This window comes from Phyllostomus discolor, chromosome 3 (genome assembly GCF_004126475.2).
Source record: "Phyllostomus discolor isolate MPI-MPIP mPhyDis1 chromosome 3, mPhyDis1.pri.v3, whole genome shotgun sequence".
Taxonomy (NCBI): Eukaryota; Metazoa; Chordata; class Mammalia; order Chiroptera; family Phyllostomidae; genus Phyllostomus; species Phyllostomus discolor.
The window spans coordinates 212,714,356-212,739,373 of record NC_040905.2 but is presented as its reverse complement, the minus strand read 5'-3'; the positions used below and the strand labels follow the sequence as shown (position 1 = coordinate 212,739,373).

The 25,018-nt window shown below is 68.2% G+C and overlaps 1 protein-coding gene across 1 annotated transcript in view; it reads left to right on the top strand.

The window, feature by feature from the left end:
- Positions 1–10,794: 10,794 nt before the first annotated feature.
- The window catches only part of NACC2 (NACC family member 2), a 58,766-nt gene continuing 44,542 nt past the window's right edge, over positions 10,795–25,018 (top strand). Inside the window, exon 1 of the mRNA XM_036022421.1 lies at positions 10,795–10,856. The gene's annotated coding sequence lies outside the window, so the exon portion shown is untranslated. The remainder of the gene's footprint in view (positions 10,857–25,018) is intronic.

Genomic DNA, 25,018 nt, shown 5'->3' with positions numbered 1-25,018 from the left:
GAGTGGGCAGCCCCCACTAGGGACAGTGCACGTGGGCCGGAAAGAGGCAGAGACCCGATGGAACAGGGGACACGTGAAGGGTTCCCTGCTCCTGGGCGGGGGACCCCGCGGGGATGGGGGACGGCCTCGGAGCAGCCCAGCGGCCAGGGAGCACCCTCAGGAGGGAGACGGCTGTTGCCAGCAGCCTGGCTGTTGTTGCCGCGCTCACGGGGAGCTGAACGTGTCAGAGGAAAACCCGGGCTGGTTTTGGGGCACAGCGTCCGATGGCAGAGTTGGCGACGTCCTCACCTCAGCATCCTTGGCACCTGAAGCAGCAGAGGCGGCGAGCAGAGCTCCAAGGGATGCTGCTTCCCAGGCCTGCCTCACCCAGGACCTGGGCGGGCGCAGGCCGTGCCCGAGCGACAGCCCTCGCCATGCCTGCTCCCCCTGGGGGTGGCGGGGGCCCGGCCACTGCCGTCCCGGCTTGGTCCTCTGGCTGCACCTTGGGCCTCCCACCCAGCTTTGCCTTGTTTTCAGGGGCTTGGGGCGGGAGTCACCAGGCCCACAGGGTCCCTGAGCTCGGGGCCCAGGCTGCTGTGGCCAAGCAGCTAAGGTCTGAGGGTGCGGCCACACGTGGCCCAAGGTCACCTTACTGGCTGGGACCTGGCAGCTGGATTATAACTGTTCTGTGTGTGGCAAGGCACTCTGTCCTGTTGGCTGACTTAACCTGAGGTCCCCTGTGCAACAGTCACCATTTTTAAAGATGACATGCAGAGTGGCCAATCGGGGAAGGCAGGACCTGTGCAGAACCCGGTCCTCCCCCCCCCCCCACAGTGCTCTAGGTACCGGTTAGGGATCCGCCCCGGGTGGGGCTGGGGCCCTTGGGGGGCCGCCCCAGCAGCCGCCGCAGCAGCACCTGGCATAGAGCTGGGCCTCTGCCCAGAGGGGGCGTCCCCGCACGGCTCCCTGGGACGTGGGCCTCAGCTGAAAATGCCGTGGAGCAGACTTGCTTCTCACTATGGAAATGACCTATGTGGCCAGAGGCTTCTGGAGGGCCCCCCTGCCCCTCCCCTGGGGCCAGGAGCTGAGCCAGGACAAACCGAAACCGGCCCGAGGAGTGGGAGACACTCGGCAAGGGCCAGGGGGGGCTCGGGCCGGTCTAGGAGACGGGGTTCGTCCCTGGGTGGGGGAGGGGGGGCCAGTCTGCCACTGAGGCAGAGAGGTGATCAGGAGAGCTGGCCCAGGTCCGGCCCAAGGGACGAGGGGGGGCGAGGAGGGCCGCCCCGCCCAGCGCACAGGGGGCGCACAGGTGGGTGAGGACAGACAGGCCCGGAAGCCAGGGGAGCACAGCTGGGAGAGGGAGGAGGGAGCATCCCGAGGTCCTGCAGTTGGCAGTGCCACCTGGCGGCAGTGGCTGCTGCTGATTTGGGGTCGGGACCTGGAGGGCGGAGGGTGGGCAGGCGTGGACCAAACTCTGCACAGGGACCTCGGAGGAGGACGCCGGCCACGGCTGCTCTCAGGAGGGTGGGCAGGGCAGCCACGGGCACCAGCTGCCAGCGCGGGGCCCGGAGGCCTGGGAAGGAGATGGTGGCACCCGGGGGAGGGCGGCCGCTGGGCAGGAGGACAGTGCCTGGAGGGCGGCGGTCTCCAGGAGGGGGCGTCAGGCCCCGGCTGGTGTGGCTCAGGGGTTGGGCGCTGGCCCACAGACCGGAGGGTCACAGGTTCGGTTCTCAGTTGGGGCGCTTGCCTGGACTGCAGCCCAGGTCCCCAGTGGGGGGCGCAAGAGATGCTGCCGATGGATGTTCTCTTGCGCACCGCTGTTTCTCCCCCTCTTTCTCCCTCCCCCCATCTCTGAAAGATAAGGAAAACTTTTTTTTTAAGAGAAATTTTTTAAGATTTTATTTATTTATTCTTAGAAAGGGAAGGGAGGAAGAGAGAGAGAGAGAGAGAGAGAGATCCATGTGCAGTTGCTGGGGGTTATGGCCTGCAACCCAGGCGTGTACCCTGACTGGGAATCGAGCCTGCGATGCTTTGGTTCGCAGCCTGAGCTCAACCCACTGAGCTATGCCAGCCAGGAGGAAAACCTTTAAAAAAAGAGGAAAAAAGGGGGGGGAGGTCGGTGGTCAGGGCCAAGGGCAGAGAAGGGGGGAGTGCTTCTCCCTGAACAAAGGTCAGAGGCGCTGAGTGGGGGCTGCCTGCGGACAGGTGTTGGGGCGCACCTGGCAGAAACCGCCAGACCCGGCGATGGAAACGAGCAGATGGGGGCAGTGGAGATGAGGGTTTGGAGTCTCTGGAAACCACAGGCTTATTTGAGAAAGTCTGGGTGCTGTCCAGGCTCCTGGCAGCCCCTGCGTCCCCCCACCTCCCTGCCCCCCTGGGTGGTGGCAGCTGGCTGCACAGCCCGAGGGAAGGGTACCACCCCCCACCCCGCAGGATGGTCGGGGCCAGAGTGTGACCCCGTGTTCCCGTGGAGGACAGGGCCGCCCGCTGGGCCCGCCTACGGGTATTGATGTTCCCTGACCTTGAAAGGTCCCTGTCGCTTGCAGCCTGGGATTGGACCAGGGGGAGTGGATGGCAGGCTGCTGATGCTGACGGGGCACTTTCTGGGGAGCAGGGAGGCGTGTGCTGCCTTCCCTCCGCAGAGGCCTCCTCTTGGTTTCTCCGTTGGGGGGGGTGTTCTGGAAGGCCCCCCACCCCAGCCCTCCCTACCCCCAGCCCCTCCAGGAAGGGGCTTCCCGGCGGACCCAGGAGCTGGCTATGCACCGGGCTCGGGCAGCAGCCGCTGTCCAGGCCCCCGGCGAGCTCCTGACGGCTCCCCAAGGGCGAGCCCGCCTCACCAGCATCCTTGCCTGGGAGGGGACAGGGACATGCAGGGACACACGGTGCCGCTGATTCAGCAGCTCCCGGCCGTGCCCCTCCCCCAGCCCCCGCCGGGCAGCGCGCCCGGGCAGGCTGGCAGCTGTGTCACCCGGGGCCTCTGGCAGGTTGCTGAGGCTCTCGGTGTGTGGCCCACACGGAGCCAGGGGGTGGCGGGCCGAGGCTGGGACGTGCTGCAGCGAGGCCCCACGGGAGGGTGTGTGTGTCCCCTGGAAGAACGAGTGTCCTACCTGCCCCCCCGACCACCACCACCACTGGGGCCCCAGTCTCCTAGAAGCCCAGGTCCCGGGCAGAGGTCCTCCACCCAGGCTCACCCAACCCTGGTTTTTGCTGCTCAGCAGGGACCAGCCAGCGGATGTGAGTGGCCCGGCTGGGGGGCGGGGCGGGGGGGCGGGGCATGAGCCAGAAGCCCTGGGGCCCAGGATGGGTTGAGTTGGCTCCTCACTGCAGTGGGAAGCTCGCCGTGAGAGGCAGCCCAGTGGGTGGACACAGGGCGGGAAGGGGCCGGAGCCCTCGTGAGTGGGAGCTGGGGCCCCTCCCCAGCGGCCCCCCTACAGAGGGGGCCACGGGCGCGGGACAGACACCTGGAGAAGGGGAGGGAAGTGCGGGCCCGGAGCCCAGGAGGGTGGGGTGAGGAGGGCAACGTGCACCCCACCCAACAGAGCATCCGTGGTCGCCTGGAGACGGCCCCGGCCAGGGGCCCTGGAGCCGCGCCCACAGCCGCATGCCCACTGGCTGCCCGCTGGCCGCACCCCTTCCCGCAGGCAGCACCCCACTCTGCTTTCCGGGCACATTAACTAGTCCTGGCCAAGATGCCGGAGGAATGTTTATACAGAAATCAGCCCAGCCTGGCAGTGATGTCACGGGGTCAGGAGGGGCCAGGTGGCTTTGGGGGAGGGGTGTCCCCTGTGTCATGAGGGGCTGGACTCCGCACTGGGTGAAGCAGGTGATGAAACCTGGGAGCCCAAAATAGGGGGCGGGCTGCAGGCCCCTCCTCCCAGGGGACCCAGAAGTGGGCTCTCCAGGGGGGGCCATCTGCTCACGCCAGCAGGGAGTGGTGACCTCTGCCCTCACTGGGGTCAGGGGATGAGACGGACAGCCTGGGCCCCACAGCCAGGCACAGCCAGGGGTGTGGGGTGGCATAGCCTGTCCTCCTGGGGAGCCCCCACATACAGCCTGGGGTTCAGTCACTACCCACCCCTTGTTTCTATGTCCCCACTGGTAGGAACTTTTTTTAAGATTTTATTTATTTTTAGAGAGAGGGGAAATGAGGGAAGGAGAGAGGGAGAGAAACATTAATGTGTGGTTGCCCCTCACACACCCACTCCTGGGGACCTGGCCCGCAGCCCAGGCGTGTGCCCCGACTGGGAATCGAACTGGCTGCCCTTCGGTTCGCAAGCCCATGCTCAATCCACGGAGCCACACCAGCCGGGGGTAGGAATGTTTTTGCCATTCCAACCACCCGATGCTTCAGAGGAGGGTCCAGGTGACAGAGCGTGTGGCCCTCCAGCTCCTTCCAGCGGCACCTGCGGGTGCCCTTGCTCCTCCCCTGCGTGGCAGCCTTGGCTTCCTGCACCGACCGCCCCCGCTCCGGCCCTGGGGCCCCAGGGCCCTGCACCGCCCTGCTCCTGTGCCTCCCACAAGACCCCGGGCTGGGGGCTCCTCTCAGACCTGGGACGCTGCCCGCTGTCCACCTGAGCTGTGTGCTTTTCAGAACTGAGGGGGCCCTGGCCAAGTAGCTCAGTTGGTTAGAGCACCCTCCGCGATCCACAGAGGCTGTGGGTTCAGCCCCAGGTCAGGGCACCTACAAGAATCGGCCAGCGAGTGCCTGAGTGAGTGGGGCAGCGAATAAATCGATGTTTCTCTCCCCTCCGTACCCAAGACCAATGCAAACCGAAAAGACCCTCGAGGTCTGCCGCACGCTGCCACCGCCCAGGGCGAGGGCAGCCCCGCCACGGCGTGAGGCTGGTGTGAGCGTGAGCTTCATTCTCTGCAGCAGCCCCGCGGCAGACGGAGCGGTGACGTGAATTATCTGCACGTTTTCACATCGCCCTGTGATACCCCGTTTTCCCGGCTCCCCCCAAGCGTAACAGGAACACTTTTCCTCCGAGACGTCACATCGGGGGCTGACTCCGCCCGAGCTGGCCGCCCACCTGCGTCCTACACAGGCGCCCCGGGGGCGCCGCCCCAGTGGGGGTGGCTCCACGGGACCCACCACCACCCCCTCTCGCCGTGCGCCTGGGGTGTGCACACGTGCGTGCATGTGTGTGCATGCCTGTGTGTGCACATGTCTTCCTCAGGTTCCAGTCCCAGCCTCAAGCACTTGGAGTCGGGAAGAGTAGGGTAGTGGGTCCTGGCTCCTCACCCTCGGGGCTCAGCGCTCCCTGGGGTGCTCTTGGCCAGAGCGGAGGGGCCGGATCGCCCCAGGTAAACAGCCTGTGGGCCAAGCAGAGAGGCAAGGGCCCCGCCCCCTTTTCCTCGCCTGCCTCTGGGTCAGCCTCTGAGTGGACTCACATGAAGAAGGGCCTTGTTCCAGCTGCCCTGCTGCGTGGGTGTCTGCTTCTCTCCACGCCTAGCCCTTCCTGTGAGATAAGGGAGAGGAAGTCGAGGGCCAGCTGGACTTGCAGCCCAGAGTGGACAGGGCTCTGGAGAGCTCCGCCCGAGGCCAGCGATCCCCCAGGTGGGGGTGGGAGGCCCGGGCTGAGGCTGCGTGCCCTGAGCCAGGGCAGAATGGCGCTCAGTGGCCCAAACCCACTCCCCAGTTTTGACCTCAGGGACACGTCCCGCAGGGCCAGCCTGTAGGAGGGGCCAGCCTTCCTCCCGGAGCACTGGGCGGGCGGGCAGTTGCAGAATGAATGGATGAGTAACCGGGGAGTGAATGCGTTTGCCTGGTCTCCATCCATCCTGGCTGAGCCCGGGGGCCTGGGGACAACAGACTCAGACTTCCAGTCTGGGGGCTGCGAGTCCAAGGTCCTGGTGCCCGCGGATCTGGTGTCTGGTGAGGGTGGCTTCTCGCTGTGTCCTCAGTGGGAGGTGGGAGGGGCCGGGGCTCTCTGGAGCCTCATGATAGGGTCACTGATCCCATTCACGGGGGCTCCACCGACACGACCTCCTCACCTCCCAAAGGCCCCACCTCCTCGCCCTTCACCGTGGGGGCCAGGACTTAGCACATGAATTTGGGGGATACACACTCAGACAGCAGCAGGTCCCTGGCGCCCCCGGGGCCTGTCACTCGGCCGGCCCTCTCTGTGCTCACTTTCTGAGTGGCCCTGGGAGCTGGGTCTCACGGGCAGGACCTCTCCCTCCGGAAGGGGCCCCGGCGGTGAGTTACCCGGGAAAGGTGGCCCCACCGTTGGGGACCTGGGCCACCGAAGTCCCTCCGCTTGTCTCGTCTGGCTGCCTCCAGCTGCTGTTGCTGGCACTGCTCGCGAGCCCTGTCCCATCTCGTCCCCGGGAAGCGTGTGCCCAGCTGTCACCCGCGTCCAGCAGAAGCACCAACTGCCCCCGAGCTGGGTGCCCACCCTGGCACGGCCCGGGGGGGCGGGGCGGGGTGCCGCTGCAGCCTCCCGACCCTCCGCCTCTGCGAGAGGCGGCGGCGGCAGCTGCTCGCACAGCTGCGCAGAGCGCGAGAGGGAAATTTAGGACAGAAAGGGGAGAGGGCTGGCAGCTCCGACTCGCACGGAAGAGGCGAGCGCACTGTCCTGATTCCCGCACTCGGACCAAAATACTCACCCAGTTTCCTTCTGCGCATGCGGGGTCCAAACTCGTCCGCCGGGCGCGCACAGCTGTCCCCCGGCCCCTGCGGCAGCCCCCCGCTGGCCCGGCGCACAGCCAACCCCTCGGGCCGCACTCACCCACGGGCCGGGCTGAGGCCGGGAAGGGTGGGAACGTGAAACACCTGTCGGGACAGGTACCCCCGCACCACGCGGGACCTCGGAGGTGGAGCCAGGCCCCAGCCTGCCCGGCGGATGCACCGGAGGAGGGTTTGGGGGCGGGCCGGGACCAGGTGAGCAAACCTCCGTCTCCAGGGCAGCCTTCAGCAACTCATACCCACTGGAGAGGGCTCTGCCCTCCGTGCGGCTGCTGGGTGGGGCCGGTCCGTGAGCCGGGGGTGGTGGGGGCTCTCCCCCAGCTGGAGCCAGCCCTGCGCCTCGGGCTCTCCTGCGGTGGAGGTGGGCCCAGTGCTGGAAGAGCTGAGTCCCTGTCTGCGCGCCGCTGCAGGTGACCTGGCGCCGACCTCTCTGGGGGGTGGAGGGGTCTCTGCTCTCTGAGCCCATGTGTGTCCCTAAGTCACAGCCCTGCGCAGAGGGGCCCAGGGGGAGTGCGCAGGGACACGGTCCTGCCCTGGCCCGTAGGGGGCAGTAATGAGAAGGGAACGTGCTCTCCCAGGGCTCTGGAGGCGAGGGGTGCAGTGGGGAGCAGTTGCACACCCAGCTGCCCGACCGTCCATCAGCGGTGAGTCAGAGGCCGGGGGAGCTCTCCCGTGGGGCCAGAAGAGGGGCAGCTCTGTGGGTGGGAAACAGAGGCCCCGCCCACCCTCGGGAGCCAGGTGCGCTTCCTAGGCAGGAGCAGCCTGGCAGGCTGGGGGTGTGGGGGGAGGAGGCGGGCTCCCCCATCGGCACAGGTGGCCCTGGGCCCTCAGCACCCCACCTCCATGTCCAGTCCAAGCCCTGCCACCCCCTCCCTGGACCCCCAGCGGGTCTAACAGGAACCTTCTTCTCCATCCAGCAACCGGGATCCCTGCTGCAGTCACCCAGGAAGTGGGCCGGGCCGGGCTGGGAGCAGCCGGGAGCTGCCGTTCCTGACGCATCGCTGAGGCGGAGCTGTCAGGCTGGGGACAGACTGGGTCTGGAGTGTGAGGGAGGCGGTGAGGAGAAGCCCGAGGCGGCTGGCCGGCTGCTGGGGGCAGGGAGCTTCCAGGACCAGCTGCCACCTGGTGCGGTGCAGAGGAGGTGGCAGGATGGGGCCCCGGTGCAGGGAAGGGGCTCTGTGTGGCCGTGTCGAGTTTGAAACGGCCATCAGCCACCCAGGTGGACGCACAGGTGGAGGCAGCAGCTGGCTAAGTGAGATCTGACAGGCCCGGCCCTTCTCCCCTTCTCTGGGATGAGCCTCGGAGGGGGAGGCGAGCCTCTCCCCAGAATGGACACCGGCCGCACGCAGACCCGGCCAACGGCATCCGGGCGAGGGTCCGTGCACCCCTGGGGTCAACACACAGAGCCCTGGCGACACAGCCACAGGGCGGGAACCTCTGAGCCACAGGGCACCCAGGAGGACGAGGGTGGAGCGGGCAGAGTTTGGGTGGGTGGCCGGGAGGGTCTCGGTAGACAGGTGTGGACCCTTTCTCCAGCCCCCTCCTCTGTGGAAGCCTTTCTCGGACAGGATGGGTGCCCACTGAGCACCCAGAGGACCACAGCAGCGGCCCCCGGCAAGGTCCCAAAGGTTTCTGCCATCCCGGGAAGGACAGACAGGCGACCAGGCCAAGGCGGAGCCCCCAGTGCACTGAGCCCCCACCCAGACACCCTGCCTTGGCGGCTCATGGACGTGCACACTTATCCCCTGTGACTTCCCCGTTCCCCCCCGCCAGACGCTCTCTGGATGAAGAGGGTAAATCAAGCCGCCTCGGGCCAAGAAAGCTCAGGGCCCTTGTTAGCAGCCGGGGCTGCAGTGCTATCAGACCCCCGTGGGGGCGCGGGCTGTGGCCAACGACAAGCATATCAGCCAGCAGCAGGCTGACGGTCACCGCGCCTAACCGGTCCCAGGTCGGAGGAAGGGAAGGAGGTTCCCGGCCCCACCCTTCCTGGGTTCAAGTCTTCCCCGCTGCACGCCCAGGAGCCCTGAGCGAGAGCCCAAGCTCGCTGCAGGTCCTCCCCCAGCTGCGTCCGTCCGTCTGTCCGTCCGTCCCGTTCCCGTAACAGGAATAAAAAGATCCCCGCGAAAACCGCGTTAGGGAACGCGCACGGAACACGCAGGAGAGGCCGGGAGCTGCGCGTCAGCGTGCGCAGGGGTGGCGCATGCGCACACGGCCCCCCAGAAGCTGCACCCACCCCATCGTCCTTTGGGGAACAGGTTTCTGGTTACCGGTGGTCTTCTCAGTACTTGAGTATTCTCCAAACGTCCTTCAGTAGGGAAGAAGGAATTTCATTCCGCTTCAGAAAATAAAAGTGAGGACAACCACCACCGTGTACGAGTACATGGGCCGGCTCCCCAAGTGCGCAGGCTCCCCCGCGGCCACCGTCCTGCCCCGCCCTGTCCTCGCCCGCCCCTCCGCACCTCCAGACCCTGCACAGGCCGCCTGCACAGTGGCCCGGCCCTGGCCGGGGGCCTCAGGGAGCGGACGGCTTCTTGTGGCCTGACCCGCAGTCTGGAAGCAGGGAGCCACACCTGTCCCTGCTCACACGTGCTGTCTGCAGAAGCTGACTTCCCAGGGGCGTGGGCACTGCCGAGGTGACAAACTGGACGAGAGAGCGTCCGGTGTCCTGGGCTGCTGAGCGGCCGGGCCCACGCGCGGCCCTCTCCCACCCGGCCCCAGGGCCTCCGCTGCCCCCCCCACCCCCCGCAGAGCGGGCCGAGGAGTGGATGGCCTGTCTGTCTCGCCTTGCACCTGCTTGGCCAGGAACACACACCAAGCTACCCGGTGGTGTCTCCAGCGAGAGACTGCCCGGAGGGCTTGGAAGTGGCCGTGGAAGCTGCGGCCATGTTTAGGTGGAAGTGGGGTTCCGGGAGCGTGCCCATAGAGTCCTTGAGCGGGTGGGGATCCATTTACGACCAAGGTCGAGGACCTAGGATGAGCCAGGGGACGGGAATACTTGGACCAAGCTTCTGACAATTGTCTTAGGAATGACCTTGGCTAGCTGTCCTGCAGGGCTTTAGCCTCTGGCCCCCACAGGGCACAGAATGCAGCCTGGGAGGGTGGGCGGGCCTCTTGCTCTTCGCTTAACCCCTCCCTTCCCAGCGACTCCATGCTGGGCATCACTGTCCCCGTGCCAACCCCATTTTCCTGCAAGTGTGGGGGTGAGGGAGCCCGCTGCCTCAGCCCCAGGGGACCACTGAAGCCAGTCCTGACCCCAGGCCCTAGGGTAGGGCGGAGGCGACTGAGCGGGAAGGAGGGGTGAGAGGGTGGCGTTTGTGGGCCCCTTCGGGGGTGCGGACGGTTTTATTTCTGCGCACTTGTTTCAAAATGGCCCGTCTGTTCAGTCATGAGCCAGTGCGGCCGGAGCACACCGGGCCTGAGAGCAGACCCCGCGGCGCCCCCGCAGTTCGCAGTTCTCTGCCCCGCGCAGGAGACGCCGGCGCCCGGTGGTTCGCCCGAGGGCGCTCCCGCATTCCCGTTTTCCTGGCCGCCCTGGTGTCAGCCTCGGCGGAGGCCGGGCACCCCTTCCGGCCGGCCGCCCCACTTGGCGGCGCATCCTGAAGGCCGCTCGGTGCAAACGCGGCCGCTGCAGGGAGGGGCGCTCCAGGGCCGGGAGTGGGGTGGGGGGGAGTGGCTCCGGGGCTTCCTGGGTCCGTGCGGGGGGTCGGATGGCCAGAGAGAGTGAGTAGGCGCTGCTGTCCTAATCTGCCCGGCTGCCCGGCCCTCTGCCCTTCCGCATCCGGCCCCGGCCCAGTGCCCGGCGCAGGGTCGGACGCCCGGAGCTCGAGAAGGCTGCGCGCAGAGGGCGGGGGTGGCGGGGAGCTGCCGCCTCTCACCGAGTCCGGGACCCCTGCGTCCGGAATCCCCCGGCTCAGCCTGCCCACCCCCTCTCCAGCATTTCCGTCTCCCTCCTCGGGACACCCCTCCCAGAAGGAGCCCACCTGGCGGTGAGTGCGCGCGCGCGCGCGCGCGGCCGGCGCGCTGTCCCTTTAACCGGCCCGCCGCGCCTCCCCCGCGCGCCCCGCCCCGCGGTGCGGCCGGTGCTGGGCGAGGCCGGAGAAAGTCCATGTGAGCGGAGCGCGCGGACGCCGGAACACTTCCTGCCGCCGGCCGCCGCTGCCGCAGGCTGGACCGGGCCGGGCGCCCGCAGGTACGCCCAACTTGGTGCAGCCGCCAGGGTCGCCGCCGCACTTCCCCAAACTCCGCGGCGCCGGCCGCGCGCGCTGCCGCAGTGCCCGCCGCCGGCCCGCAGCCCAAGTTCGCGCAGCGCGCCTGCCCGGCCGAGGTGGCCGCGGGGCCCGGGGCCTGGGGAGGCGCCCCGAGCCGAGCCGCACCCCCGTCCCGCTGATCGAGGACCACGGGCAGCGCGCTTCGGGCAAACCCCAGCCCTGGGCGTCTCCCGCCGGGGTGGTCGGGACACTGGTTCCCGCTTGCCCCCTCTCGCCTCCCCTCCCCCCCCCGCGACTAGGTGGACCGAGCCCATCCCCTGGGGGTCCCGAGGCCAGGACGCGTTTGGCCCCGGGCCAGGGCTGGGGGGATGCCCCCCCTCCCCCGCAGGGTCCGAGGCCGACCCCGGGGCTGCGCACCAGTCGGGTCTTGCGCCTCTCCTTCCGGGTCCTGTGGGCTCCTTCGCGGGTATCGCCGCCCCTGTTCACTCGTCGTGCGGACCCCAGTCTGGGCAGGGAAGATGTGGGGCTCCCCCCCAGCCTGCGGAGAACCTGGGCGCCGGCTGAGCTGCACCGGGAGGGGCTCGCACCTGCCATCCGCAGCTGGGTCGCTGCCTGAGGAGGTTTCGCGGCCAGGCCCCCTCTTCAGGAAGCTCTGCGGTGAGCTCAGAGCTTGCCGCTCGCACCTCGTGGCCAGGGCGCGGACCCTAAGCCGGCACACTGGTGTGGGACTCGTGAGGTCAGAGGTCACCTCCAGGTTCTGTTCTGAGCTGCTCGGAAGTTTTGTCTCGGGCTGGGGCTGACCAGCTCTCTCCTGCTGCCCTGCAAACCCGTGGCTTTGCAGTGGGTCAGTGCCCGGGAGCCGACCCTTCCCAGAGCCGCCAAGTCCTCCCCCCACCCTACCCGTTACCGTCTGCATCCTGGGGCGTGAGATCTGAAGTGTTTCTGCCCACATGGGCACTTGGCGCCTCTTTTCCAGTGGTATTTCTGGGACTCACTGGGACCCAGCCGTGCCTCCCCGGGTGCACTGTGGCTGAGTCCATCCTGTGTGCGGCTGGGAAGGGGGCGGGCCCCGGGGGGGCTGGGGCTGGCAGGGAGGCAGGGGCAGCATGCTTCCTGCCCTCCCCTGCCCCCATCCTGAGCACCCTGGAGCTCACCCTGTGCCCCACCCCTCGGCGTGCCCCCTTGGGCTTCCTGCGCCCGCCTCTCTGTCTGGTGTGCAGCGGTCTGCCGCCAGCCCTCCCTCCCCACCCCCTTCCGTTGGCCCAGAGGACCCCAGAGGGACTGTAGGGCCTGCGTGTGCGCCGGGCGCCGGTCAGAGTCACCGGGACTCACTCGGGAGAGGCCGCTTCCCACGTTGGCTCCATTTCGCAGATGAGGAAACGGGGGTTGGCAGCCCACACGCTCCCCTAGTCCAGCAGACCGCCTTCCCCCTTCCCGCGGCCCACCGAGCCGCTCTCGGGTGCCCCCTGGCCGGTTGGCGTTTCCCTGGGAGACGCTCCACTGTGGGTTGGCGCCTGAGCCGGGGCAGTAGAAGGTGAGGCCCGAGGGGCGGGCCCCTGCTGTCTCCTCGCGTCGGCTGGGAGGATCCTGGAAGGTGAACAAGGTGTCCCTGTCACCGTTCGGCGGCCAGAGATCTGTTGTCCGTGGTCACACCCAGGGAGGGCACGGCGCTGGACATGGTGGCCGGTGCCAAGCTGACCACCGTGCTGCTCCGTCCGCCCTGGCCCGGGGGCCGGCCGGTCAGTCTCCCGCAGGGTGTGTGGAGAGGGGCAGCACGCAGCGGTGGCTGGGGCTGAAACGCCGGTAGCGAGGCTGCCGTGGTGGCGCGGGGGCGGGGGGGGGACTTCGTACAGAATCCTTCGGACCTTTCCCTGTTCTTCAACCAAACCGCGAGCGAGCGTTGTTCACACGGGAGGGGCGAGACAACGGCCTCCGCAGCCTGGCCCCTCCGGGAGCTTTGCCTCTGGGGTCCTGCTCGCCGGGGCTGCGTCACGGGCCGGGGTGGGCCCAGGGCCCCTGCTGGGGCAGAGGCAAGCACTGTGGCGTCCACCCCTCCGAGGACATTCCCGGGCCTTCTCTGCACCTCCCCTGAGGCCCGTGCTCCCTGGAGTGCAGGGCGGGGGTGGGTGGGCGGGGGTGGGTGTTGTCTGGCGCCCAGCACTCAGCCCCTGCAGCCGGGCCTCCGCCACCCCTGCCCGCAAGTCCCGTGCAGTGTCCCAGCAGCCCCCCCGCTCCCCGAATACTGCCCCTTGGGCTGTGGGGGTCGGAAGAACAGCCCTGGAGGGGGGGCCGTCTGGGGAGGGTCAGCACAGCCCCCCAAACCCCTCAGATCAGGGCCCCTTGCCCGCACTCCCTGGCCCGTTTCTCGTGAGAACCAGGGGCTTTGCAGCGGCGATGGGCAGCGGCGGCAGCATTAGCTGGCCCGGCCCGGCTCGTTCCTGTGGCCAGTGTCCCCAGGGGCTGGCCTCCAGGCCTGGTCTTCGAGGGGGAGCAGAACCCCGTGATGCCGTTGTGTGTGTGTGTGTGTTGGGGGGCGTGTCTCAGGGCAGGAACAGGCCCCCCCCCCCACCAACCCAGAGCTGCTCCTGCTGGCCCGCCTTGTGGAGTCTGGCGGGCTGTGGGCCTGGTGGGGGTTGGTGAGGGGCCGCAGGACCCGGTCAGCGCTGGCCGGCTGGGGCCTCTCGCGCCCCGGCCTGGCTGTCCTCTCTCAGCACCTCGTTCCAGCGGGACACGCCTCTCTGGGCATCCCCTTGGACCTCCAGGAGGCGAGCAGTCTGGCCCTCGGCAGGTGTGCAGCCCCCACCCCCGCCCCACCTGGTTTTGTCTCCCCTTCCACGTTCCGGGGTCCTGGGGAGCCGTCGAGGGTGTGCCCGGAGGCTGTGCTGCCCCCGCTGGGGGAAGCCCCAGGCACTGCTCACCCCCGAGCAGGGGGCCCCTGTCCAGGGGGCCTGTGTCGCTGTCAGCCGGTCCTCGCTCTCCCCATCCTGGCCCTGGATGCGGTCACTCACAAACATGCTGGGGCCTGCCCCAGGTCCCCTCGCTGTCCCCTGTGGCTGGTGGCCCGCTGGGAGCTGAGCTTCCTTCTTGCAGGCCTAGCCTTCGTCTTTAATGTTCAGGCTTGGGAACTCAGTGGGAGCCCTGTGGGGGAGGGTCCCCGCATGGTGGGACGGGGTAGACGCACAGGGGTCTGCCTGGAAGTGTCTGGACATGACCCTCGGAGCATGGCTCCCTGGCGGCCCGCGGCTGGCATCCTCAGGTTGGAGGTGGCGCCCACGAGGGCAGGAAGAGTGGCCACCTGTCCCTCCATAGGACCGGGAGCACGCCAGGCAGAACCGACCGAGAGGGCATCTGGGCTCTCCAGGCACTGCCCCTCCCCCAGCCGCCGCTGGCTGGGCTCAGGTGGGGAGCTCAGCCATCTCTCCCAGGTCACAGCTGGCCCGAGGCTGTGTGAGCTTGGGTGGGTGACCGGCCCTCTCTGAGCCCTGCCCTGTGCGCCTTGATGCTGCTGGGTAGAGGGTGATGGGGAGCAGGCCTAGGCCGGGGCTTCTGTGTAGGATGGGTTTGGCCTGCGGGCCCCCTCCGGATGGCCCCTACCAGGAAGGGGGCAGGAGCCAGGGAGGGGCACAGGCACCTTTAAGGGGCGGCCGCTTCTCTGTGTCCGGGGAGGACGGAAGCATACTTTTCTCGGAGATGGCTTCTCTGGCCCCGTGGGTCTCTCTGAAGGAATCCTGCCCCTCCCCCGTGGCCCTGGGCCCTGGCATCCAGGAGGGCACATGGCCATGGATGGGCCGGGAGCTCCTGGGCCCCGCCCAGGCCTTTCCAGTGCCTGGAAAGCAGGCAGGGCTGGGGGCGGGGACCAAAGGGGCCTGAAAGTGTCCATATATAGTCACTGGGGTGAGCACTGAGCCTGGCTGTGTCCACGCCCAGCCACTGGGTCCCTCCGGGCAGCCTGGACCTGAGGGGGTGCCACTGGGGGAAGCTGGATCTGGGGTGAAGGGTCAGATAGCAGCAGGCATGGGCTTGGTGCTCCCAGAGTGTTTGTTGATTGAAAATAAAAATCTAGGCTCTTGGTAGTCGAGGCTGAGTGTACATCTGGAGTCAATGCCTTTGGGAGCTGGAGGCAGTCACACCGTCCAGAGCCGTCTGGGGCCCTCCTTGAGGGTGCCTGCCTGGCTACAGGCCCAGCCCTTGCCCCACAAAATGCCCCCCCCCCCATTATGGCGGCACCTCTAGATGTCGCCGGCCCACTCCTGCGGTTATGAGGGGCATTCCGCCCCATAGCTGGTGTTTTCTGGAATCTGCCAGGGGGGAGGAGGACGGGATGGGGGCACTGCTGGGTGTTTGGAGGAAGCCCCCGCCCCATGCCCCCACAAGAGCAGAAAAAGTGGTTCTGGGTGGTTCTTGCACCCTGGCCCTGGGCTGCGTCTGTGCCCAGTGGCGCCCTCATCTGTCCCTGTGCCAGGAGGGGAGAAGGGACGGCCTTTGCCTCACCGGACTTGGGTGCTGTTAGAACTTGGCCACGTTAACATGGTTTTGCTCATTTAACTCGCTTCCATGGTGCTGCGAAGGCCTTTGTTACATTCCGTAAGTTGATACTTTTTGTTGTTGTCAGCAGTTTCTTCTTCCTTTTTTTTTTTTTTGGATATAAAGCCATTAGGGTGAGAGAAGATTAAAAAGATACATTACAATTAAAATGTTAATGAAATCTGCATCATACAACTTTTGAAACCCTTCAGGCATTAATCTTGCCTGTGTCGTGTCCATTAACTTCGGCCGTTCTTATTCCACACTGACCCCTGCTGAGGGATCCGTGCTATAATTGGATTTTTTTTTTTTTAATAAAAAAGGAAAAAAAGCTTTTAAGAAAATAGAGGTTGAGTGGTGGCCCGGCTCCTAAACGTAGCGAAATGAGAGGGAAGCCCGTGGCTTTTTCTGCCCCAGCTCTGCTGCGGGCGGGGGGGGCAGGGGGCCCCAAGTCGTGGGCCCGCCCCTCCCAGCTCCTGCCGCCTCCTTGGCTTTCCCAGGGGCACCCGCGGCTCTGTCCACGTGGGCTCTGCCTGCCCCCCCCCCCGCCCCCGTGGTCCCTGGGTCATCTGCCAGGGGCATCTCTCAGGCTGTCGGAGGTGCCGCCGTCGGGATGAGCGGGCCTGTCCTTGGGAGAGGGTGCTGAGACGGGTGAGGGGTGACGGGACCCCCAGCTTGAAGACGGGTTCTCAGGACGCTGTGTTGCCCACGTGTCCCACGGGTGTCTGGCTCTGTGGGCACTGGGGTCTCCTGTGTGAGGCTGGGCTGGGGGGAGGGGGAGCCCCTCGCACCCACTGCCGGGGCCGCAGGGACCCCAGCACGGCGGGCAGTAGGTGCCCCGTGAACTTCTCCGCACAGACTCGCCCTTGGCGGCGGCCAGAGCCCTGGGTGGCCCTGAGCATCGCCCCTGCTGGGAAGGGTCCCCTGGCCCCGGCCCCGGGGAGGCTGGGGCAGGCCGTGGGGGGGGGGGGCACGGGGTGGCCTGGGGCGTTGGGCCCGGAGCTGCAGTCACAGCCCTGGCGCTGGGAACCTGGTCAGGTGGTTGGCAGCGGGGCTGCAACAGATTTCACGGCTGTGTGTTTTTGCAACACCTTTCTATAAAGGGAAACATAATTTAAAATATGATTACTTAGTGTTGTAACAGCCGCCTCAGCTCCACGCTAGGCTGAGATCATTATCAGGGGCTGATATTAACTCGCAGAGAATATTATGCAAATTGCCTGCTGGAAACCCTCTCCCAGGAAGCCAGGGGGGCGCAGGGCGGGCTGAGCTGCTGCTGCCGTGTTGCCGAGACCCGGGCCACCCAGCCAGCCGGCCGGCCCTGCAGGTGCTCAGCCCACACCCTCCCTGCACACCAGCCTCACCCCTTGCCTGAGGGGCTTCGGAGGGACTTGGGGGGGGCACGCGATGACGGAGAGGAGACCCCGGAGCAGGGGCAGAGCTGGGTGCTCCAGGTGCGCGTCCTCCGCGTGTCCTCTGGGCCCGCCACCGGGTCACGTTGCGTGTGGTACGGGGACCCGGCAGGTGCGTGTGGGCCTCGCCGGCCGCTCTAGCGGTAACGCTGGAGACTCGGGAGCTCCCGGCGCTTGCCCGGCAGCCCCTGAGGAAGACGCCGAGGTCACAGACTGGCTTCCACGTGCCTTCACACCCGGCTCTGCAGCATCCTGGGGCTGGGGCAGCTCCGGGGGCGGGGCCGGGGGCCGGGGGTGGGCTGCTGCTCCTCTCGTTGTTACCCAGAGCCGTGCACCCTGCACCCCCAGCTGGCTCTGATGGGGGGGGGTGCTGCAGCCCCCTCGCCCCCAGTCCCACCATCCCGAGGACGGGAGACAGCGAGTTTGGGGTGAAAGGTCCCCGGCCCCACAGCAGGGTTCGTGGCTCTCGGGGGCGGTGTCTGTCTGGCAGCCGCAGAAGCCAGGTGTGTCCTCAGGCCCGCCACACCCCAGTGCCGGCTGCTGGCATCCTCCGTGTCCCACACCCGCCCCTCCCGTTGAAGTTACTGGGACTGGCCAGGTTGGTGACCAGGGGCCTGGTTCCAGGTGCTGCCCCCGTCCTGGGCAGATGGAGGGGCCCTGCTTTTGGGGGCAGCGTGGACAGGAGGCGACCCGGCTCTGGGGCCTGCTGGGCCTGGACGGGACCTTGACCGTTCGCAGGGTCCCGTCGGGACTGGCCACACCGTCCCCCGGTGGGCGGCCGCGGCCTGCAGGGCCAGGGTGTGGAGTGAGTGCTGTCCTGAGATTTGAGCCCCTCCCTCACTGAGCTGCTGGGGGACGCCGGGCGAACACCACAGCCTCCGTGGGCCTCAGTTTCCCCGTGTGTGCAGTGGGGGAGCCCACGGGGAGCTCTGATGCAGAAGAAGTGGACACGGGGTGCATCCCAGGGTTGTCCCCAGGGGGCCCCTCCAGAAAGGTCACCTCGTGGGATCCATGTGAGCACGCAGCTGGAGGGCCAGGAGGGACCCACCTGCTCCTCCGCCGTGGCCCAGCCCCCTTCTCCCTTTCCTGCCGAGCTCACCCCCTTCCGTGTGTCCCCCGCTTTGCAACCACTGGTCCAGGGGCGGCTGTGGGGTCTGCCAGCCCCGGGAGGGCAGCGATGTGCCCCTCCCCGTGGGAGGGGACGGGGCCACTGAGCATGCTGTGGGGCAGGGTCCGGGCCGGGGCTGGAGAGGAGCGGAACCCTGGGGCCGCGGACGACAGGTGTCGCCCTCTCAGTACTGGAGGCCACGGGTCCGAAGCTGGGGTGTGGGCCAGGCTGGTTCCTGCTGGGGCTCTGGGGGGCGCCCCCTGGCCAGCAGACATGGTCACTCCCGGCTCTGCGTCCAGTGTCACAGGGCCATCCACATGCCCAGGGTCCCCTCTTCCTGTAAGAACAGCTGTCCCCAGAGGTGGGGTCCACCCTCCCCCCAGGGGGGTCTTGTTGTGGGGTCCCTAAATAACCACACCGGAAAGATGCTGTTTCCAGACAAGGTCACGGTCAGTGTTCCAGGTGGACTTGAGTGCTGGCGGGGCCTGTTCTGCCCAGCGTGGCCGGGGACACGGGGGATCCCCTGCATTCCTGGACGGGGGCTGTCCGGGAAGCGAGGGTCGGCCTCGCTGAGACGGCTGCGTGTCCGCCCTGCGCTGGCCGTCGAGGGCAGGCCGCCGGACACACGGCCGGACGGCGCCGGGCGGGGCGAGCAGGGCCGGCGGCCCAGAGGCCTGGGGGGGGGCTCTGCTTTCGGGAGCAGAGCTGGGGTGCAGGGCAGGAAACGGGGCCAGCGACGGAGGAGGCTCTCCCTGAGACGGTGTCTGCGGTTATGTAAGTTCGGGGACAGAATTCGTGTTAATCGTCGTAACCCAGTTTGGCCGGCCCGTCCGTGTCACGGGGTGGGGGGGTTCTGGGGGGGGGGAAGCCGCGGGGGGCGGGCGCCGTGGGGGCCCCGGGCCGGGCCTGGCTGCACGCTGACCCGGGCGGCACCGAGGACTCCCCGGCCACGGCCCTGGGGCCCCTCGACCTGCGACAGGTGACGTGGTGGGATGTGGGGAGCACGGCAAACCGGGCAGAGGGAGGAGGGAGCAGAGCGCCGTCCAGCGGGAAGACGGGGGTGCCCGGCGCGGGCCGCGGCGTCCGGGTAGCGGTGGGGGTGCGGGGAGCTGTGCCGTTCTCGGGGTCCAGACGAGCCCAGACCTGGGGGAGCCCTGGGTGTCGGGAGGCCGGGCAGGGGTGGGCTTCTCCCGAGGGGGAGCAGGGCCGGCTTCTGCTGCCTGGGCCCAGGGGCCCGTGGGGGGTCCCGGCCACGTTCACAGCCCGGCTTCTGAAGGTGCTGAGACGTCTGGCCCGGGTTGGGATGGACCCCGGGGCAGGTGTTCCCCGGGATGAGGCGCCCCTCCTTGGGGGGGGTCACGGTGATGGTCCCCTCCAGCCCCAAGTCCCCGCAGGCGGCCTCCTAGACAGGCGGGCTCAGCCGTTACTGTCTCTGGGGTTGGGCCCAACAGCCAGTCGGGCTCAGGTCTTATGTCTCTCACGCAGCTTCAGTCTGGAACATTCTGTGGGGCTTCCCCTGGCTCCTGTGACCTTGACCCCAGAGTCCAGGGCAGCTTTGTAGAAGGCCCCGGTGCGGTCTCTGGTTGTCCTGCTCAGATTCTGTGTGCGGTCGCTCCACGAGAGTTTTCGTCTGATGCTGTGTCTCCTAAACACCCCCCCCCACCAGTGGGCCCGTGGTCACGGCATGGGTGGGGGGTGGGGGGCGGGGAGAGAGCGGCGGGCCACCCGGGGCCTGGCGGGTGTGGAAGGGGTTGTTGGTCTCTGGCCTGGGAGCGGTGAGCGGTGAGTGACGAGGCACCTGAACAGTGGTGTGGGGTCGCTCAGAGCCACGGCTCCGGGAGAGGCGGGTCTTCTCCCGGCCGGTCCGCGGCCGCGCCCTCGGGGCCCGGAGCCCGGAAGCTCTGAGCCGGGTGCTGGGCTGCGCTGCCCTCGCCCCTCCTCCTGTGGGCTCTGGGGCCGTGTGCCGAGCATGAAGCCGGCGGTGAGGAGGTGACCCCCAGCCCGGTGTCCCCTCCTGCGGGTGATGAGTTGGAGGAGGGGGTGTCAGTGGACAGGTGGCCCTCCTGCTGGTTCCTCGTGCTCCTCCCCGGGCCCGGGGCTGCTCCGGGCCTCCTGGTTCTTGGTGGACGTTGTCCGGCTCTGAGCGGGTCCGTCCGGAGCCAGCAGGTGCTGTCCCACAGAGCCCCGGGTCAAGGTCGGGGGGCAGGGTGGGGGCTGTGTGTGTCCCGGGGCTGCTGGTGGCAGTGGGACAGTCCCAGTCCGGAAGGTCTGAAGGCAGAAGCCCGCACTCTGCTGGTGCTGCGGCCCCAGTCCCTGGTCAGGGTGTCCGGGCCCCGCTCCCTCCCTAGGCTCATGGGTTCGGTCCCTGCTGGCCCTCCTGGGCCTGGGCCTGGTCTCGGGCATTCCTAGGCTCGTGGTCACGTCGAGTCAGGGACAGGGCCTCCTCCTCTCAGCAGGACACCAGTTGTTGGATTTAGCAAAATCGAGTATGACCTCATGTTAATTTGCAGAGACCCCAGAGACCCCATCTGCAGAGACCCCAGTTTCACGTAAGGTCACCTTCTGAGGTGCCAGGTGGACATGACTTTTGGGGGGCCCCAGTCAACCCAGCACAGGAGTGGAGGACAGATCGCTCACCTGCCCTGCCCCGTCTTCTCCGCGTCCCCTTCTCCATCTCCCGCCCCCAGGCTTGGAAGGAATGGTGGCAGCCCCGTCTCACCAGGGAGACGTCCTGTCCCATGTCCCCCGACCTCCTGGCTGGGCCCCTTCCCCTTTGGGGGCCGGGGGAGGGTGTGAAGCTTCCAGCGCGGTGCCCCAGGGGCTGCTGCCCACTGGGGGTTCTCCGTCAGGGTGGGGACGCCAGTCTGACCCCGCGGGTTCGAGTCACCATGCGGGTCTGATGGAACAGGATCCGTGGCGACACCGAGCACACCGCCCCTCCCCTCGCTCGGGAGGGAGGAGGCCCCCCGCGGGGCTGAGATGAGCAAAGTCACCTCGGCGGCCGGTGGGCGAGGCCGTCTCGGAGGAGGAGGGAGGCAAACACTGGGGGGCAGGATCGCCGGGAGAGGGGGGCCCCGAGTGGGTGCTCGGGGTACAGAGAACAGGGCCATGGCAGGACCCTGGGTGCTGCGGGCAGCTCCACCCGCTGGCCTGGCCGTGGGGCCCGAGGGGCCGGGAGTGGGGCTGGGGGGCCGGCAGGGAAGGCGCTGCCTGGTGGCGGGCGGGGGCCTCGCCTGGGCTCCGTGGTCTGTTCTGTTCGGCGACTCTGAGGGCTGCACCTGGCGCTTGACAGGTCAGGGTGCCCCAAGGTCGAGTTGGCACTGGGCTGAGATTCCCCAGGGAGTCAGCCGGCCTCCTGGGCACCCGTGTCCGGGAGGACACCCTGCCACTGGCCGGAGGCTGCCCTCGCTCGTCAACCCCTGCAGCCCTTTGAAGAGGAGTCCCCAACCCCCTACCCCTGCTGGGCGGTCACAGTCTGGCTTCACGCTGAGCCAGGCCCCAGGGGCTCCAGGGAGTGTCTGCTGCCCCCCCTCCATGGGAGGGAGACAACCCAGAGGGGCTGGGTCGCAGAACAGGTGGCTTTGTTGGGGTTCCACGGTGCTGGCCCAGGTGGGCAAAGGCAGCCGTGGCTACCAGCTGCTCCCCTGGCACTGCCCGCTTACCTGGGCCAGGTGCATCCAGGTAGACAGAGCTCTGGGACCGGCAGGAAGGGCAGTGCCCCCGGGTCTCGGGGGAGGGGATGTGGGGGTGTGGGCAGCACAGCAGCCGGAGCAGCTGCCCCTCCTGGGGCCCCCAGGCATCCCTCGGGGTTTCGGTTCCCCCTCTCCGGGTCCTCGCTGCGCTTTCGTAATAATTACCACGGAACGGAGACGGCACGGAGCAGGCCTGCTGCACGCCCGGCAGCTGTGATTACAGCGCTGTCACTGACTTCCGAGAAGCCTCACGAGAGGGCTCGCTGGAGCCCGCAGCGGGGGCGGCAGCCCTGGGCCGCCTTCCGGACGGCCGGGACGCCGGGCTGGGGGAGCGGCACCACCGGAGCGCCCGGTGCAGTGCCGGTGGGCGGAGGTGCCGACGCTGGAGCCGGAGCTGGCCTCGGCCAGGGAGGAGTGAGCCATGCAGGTGGTTGGTTAACTAGGTCAAGTTCGCACGCTGACCCCTGTCCCTCTCCTCCTCCTCTGCTCGAGCCCCTGGGGAGTGGCGGCCTGTGTCCCTGCTTGTCCCTGCTCGGCCCTTTCCCTCCGGGTCTGCCGCCGAGGAGGCCCTGGCAGGCCCCACGGCGGCGGCCGCCTCAGTTCCAGGACCTGTCTGCCGTCCTCCCCGGGAACGCTTTCTGGTGTCCCTGGCCGGCTCCGGCGGGGGGGTTGTGACCACAGTGAGCACACCGTTTCTTCCCCCTGAAGTTATACTTGAGATCCCTGACCGGGGGCTGTGGCCTCGTAGCTCCACGCCCCTGCCACCTCCGTGCACCCGGGCAGTCGTGGAAGGGGGGGTCGCCGTCCCCACACCTCCTGGAGGGAACGTGGCGGGGGGTGCTGGCTCCCCCCCGCCCCGCTGCCCCCAGGCCTGCCCACCGCTCACACTGGTCCTGCAGTGTGAGGAGAGCTGAGGGCAACCTGGGGTGCGGCCCCTCCGCGTGCTGCCCCTGAGGTCGAGCCCGGACCGAGGGAGTGTCACCTGGCCAGAAGCCGGGGTGACGCCCGGGCAGACCCTGCGGGGCGCGGCCGCCCAGCAGCTGTGGGTCAGGGAGCGGGCAGCGGGCTTCCTGCTGTCGTTCCCCCCCCCCCCCCCCCCCCCCCCCCCCCCGTGCTCTGCGCCCCTGGCCCGGGACGGGCGCTCAGCCCCGCGTGTGTCGTTCCCAGGTGCCGTGCCCTGAACCCGGAGAGGGCGCGCTCTGCTTTAAAAAGCCGTGATCGAAGTCAAATTAACGTGTTTACCCTCTGTGTTCCCACGGGAGCCGTCAGGCCGTCGGAGAGGGGCCACGGTGACGGTGGCACCTGGCTCTCCGGGCTGCGGGGACCGGGGATCCTCAGCCGGGCTGGCCCCCAGCTGTCCCCACTTCCCTGCTGCTCCCAGGGCCTTGGGGGGTGGCGGGGTCTGGAGGGCCCCCCCACTCTGGCCCCAGGACTGGGACTGGCGGTCTCCCGCCCCTCCCCTGCCCGTGTGCCCGGGTCAGCGTGCGGCCCCCCAGCACTTTGCCGTGAGTCCTGCCTGCTGGGGACAAGGGGGCCTCGTGTCTACGGTCACCACCCGGGCGCCAGGCCCCGGGCCAGCCGGTGGGCCGGCCTCTCCCACCCCGAGCCCCACCCGGGGCCTGTGTTTCTCGGGTGGCGTTCCTCCCGGGCCCGGTTAGCCTTGGGGCAGACAGAATCAGTGCGGCAGAACTTGGGGGCTTCGGGCCATCGAAACGAGACCGGGGACTCTTTGGGGACCCCGCAGCGTGTGTCTGCTCTTCTTGTGGAAACCGTTCTGGGGCTCAGGGGACCGAGGTTTGGGGGCTGAGGGCAGCGAGGGTCCTGGGGCGCCCCGGCTGCTGCCTGCGAGTGGGGGGTGTGGCTGGGCCCCGGGCCTGCAGACGCCCCCCACCCCTTCCAGCACTGTCCTTGAGAACAAGTGGATGGGTTGCTGAGATGGGGTCCTGAACATGTCGTGATGAAAAGCTATCCATGGGGGGATGTTATTTACCTGACGAGCTCCTGGGAACCCCCCCCCCCCGCCGTGGGACGGAGTGCAGCCGGGGGTCTGACTCCGTCCCTTGGCTATCTGGTGGCCACCCCCCTGCCTTCGCTGCCGGGTGAGCGGGCATGTACCTCTCGTGCTCTCAGCCCGGCAGCCTGCAGGGAGGGGCACAGCCCCGGGCACGGGGCTCTGTCTGCTTGGATGCAGCCAGCACACCTGGGAGGCCAGGGTGAAGGTCAGGTCCAGGTCGAGGTGTGTCCCCCGCCCCAGGCCTCCCCGCTCCCCAGGGTGACTTCCAGTTGCTGGAAGTGGGTTGGTTGTTTTCGGATCCCGTGAGAACGGGTGGGGTGGGGCCCCCTTTGTTGGGTGCTGCGGCTGGCAGGTGCGCAGGTGCGTCCAGGGGCAGGTGTTGCTGTGGGAGGTCCCGGGGTGGGGGGGCGTTCCGTGGGGATGTGCCCACACTCTGTGGCGAATCTGTTGCGCCGGGCCCCGGGTCGTCTCTTCAGGGCTCTCCCGAGCACCCCGCACCGGGAAGGGTGGATGTGGGTGCTGGGTGTGCAGCCTCGGGGGAGCTGTGTGCCGTTGGCCGCCTGCAGGGCCTCCTGGGTGTCACTTGCGTCTCCCCAGCGACCCGTGTCCTGCCCGCCTTTCCTCGGGCTTGCGCCTCTGGGCAGTCCCCTCTGAGTGTTCCGTTTCCTGGCGGGCTGCTAGAATTCTCCATCCTTGCTGGCCACGCGTGCGTCCGTCTCGTTCCCGGGGCCTCGAGCGCTCCCGCCCTCAGCGCCCCTCCCCGTGAGCAGGGGACTCCCCAAGTCTCCGCATGACGGGACCGCCCCCTGGCAGCGGCTCCTCCTTGGCTGTGGTGCCGGTCCGCGCTGCCGGAGGATCTCCCGCCGAAGGTCACGTTTCTCTTCTGCTCTTGAAGCTGGACTCGTGTGCCCTTCACGCGTGGGTCTGGTAAAGTGTGACTTAGAGTGTACGCTGTGGTAGAACCCACCACGGGACACTGACCTTCCCCACCCCGTCTCAGGGCGCACACGGCTCGGCGGCAGCAGGGACAGTCCCGCTGCTGTGCAGCGGCCGCCACCACCGTCCTCTCCAGGACCGTCCCTCTTCCCACAGGGACACTGGGTCCCCATGGAACCCCACTCCCACCCCTGCCCCTCCCCCAGCCCCAGCCCCGCCCCTCCCCCAGCCCTGGCCCCACCGCAGGCTCCCTGTCTCTGTGGCTCCACCCCCCACAGGGACCGCGTGTGAGCGGGACCATGAATCCACATCCTCCTGTGCACGGCACCCTCGGGGCCTGTCCGGGTTGCACCAGGTGTCAGGGCTTTCCTCCCTGTCTCCCTGACCTCCCACCGAGGGGAGGGGACAGTGGTCAGAGCGTCTCAGGAACTGGGTGGAGGGTTTCAGTGCTTGAGGG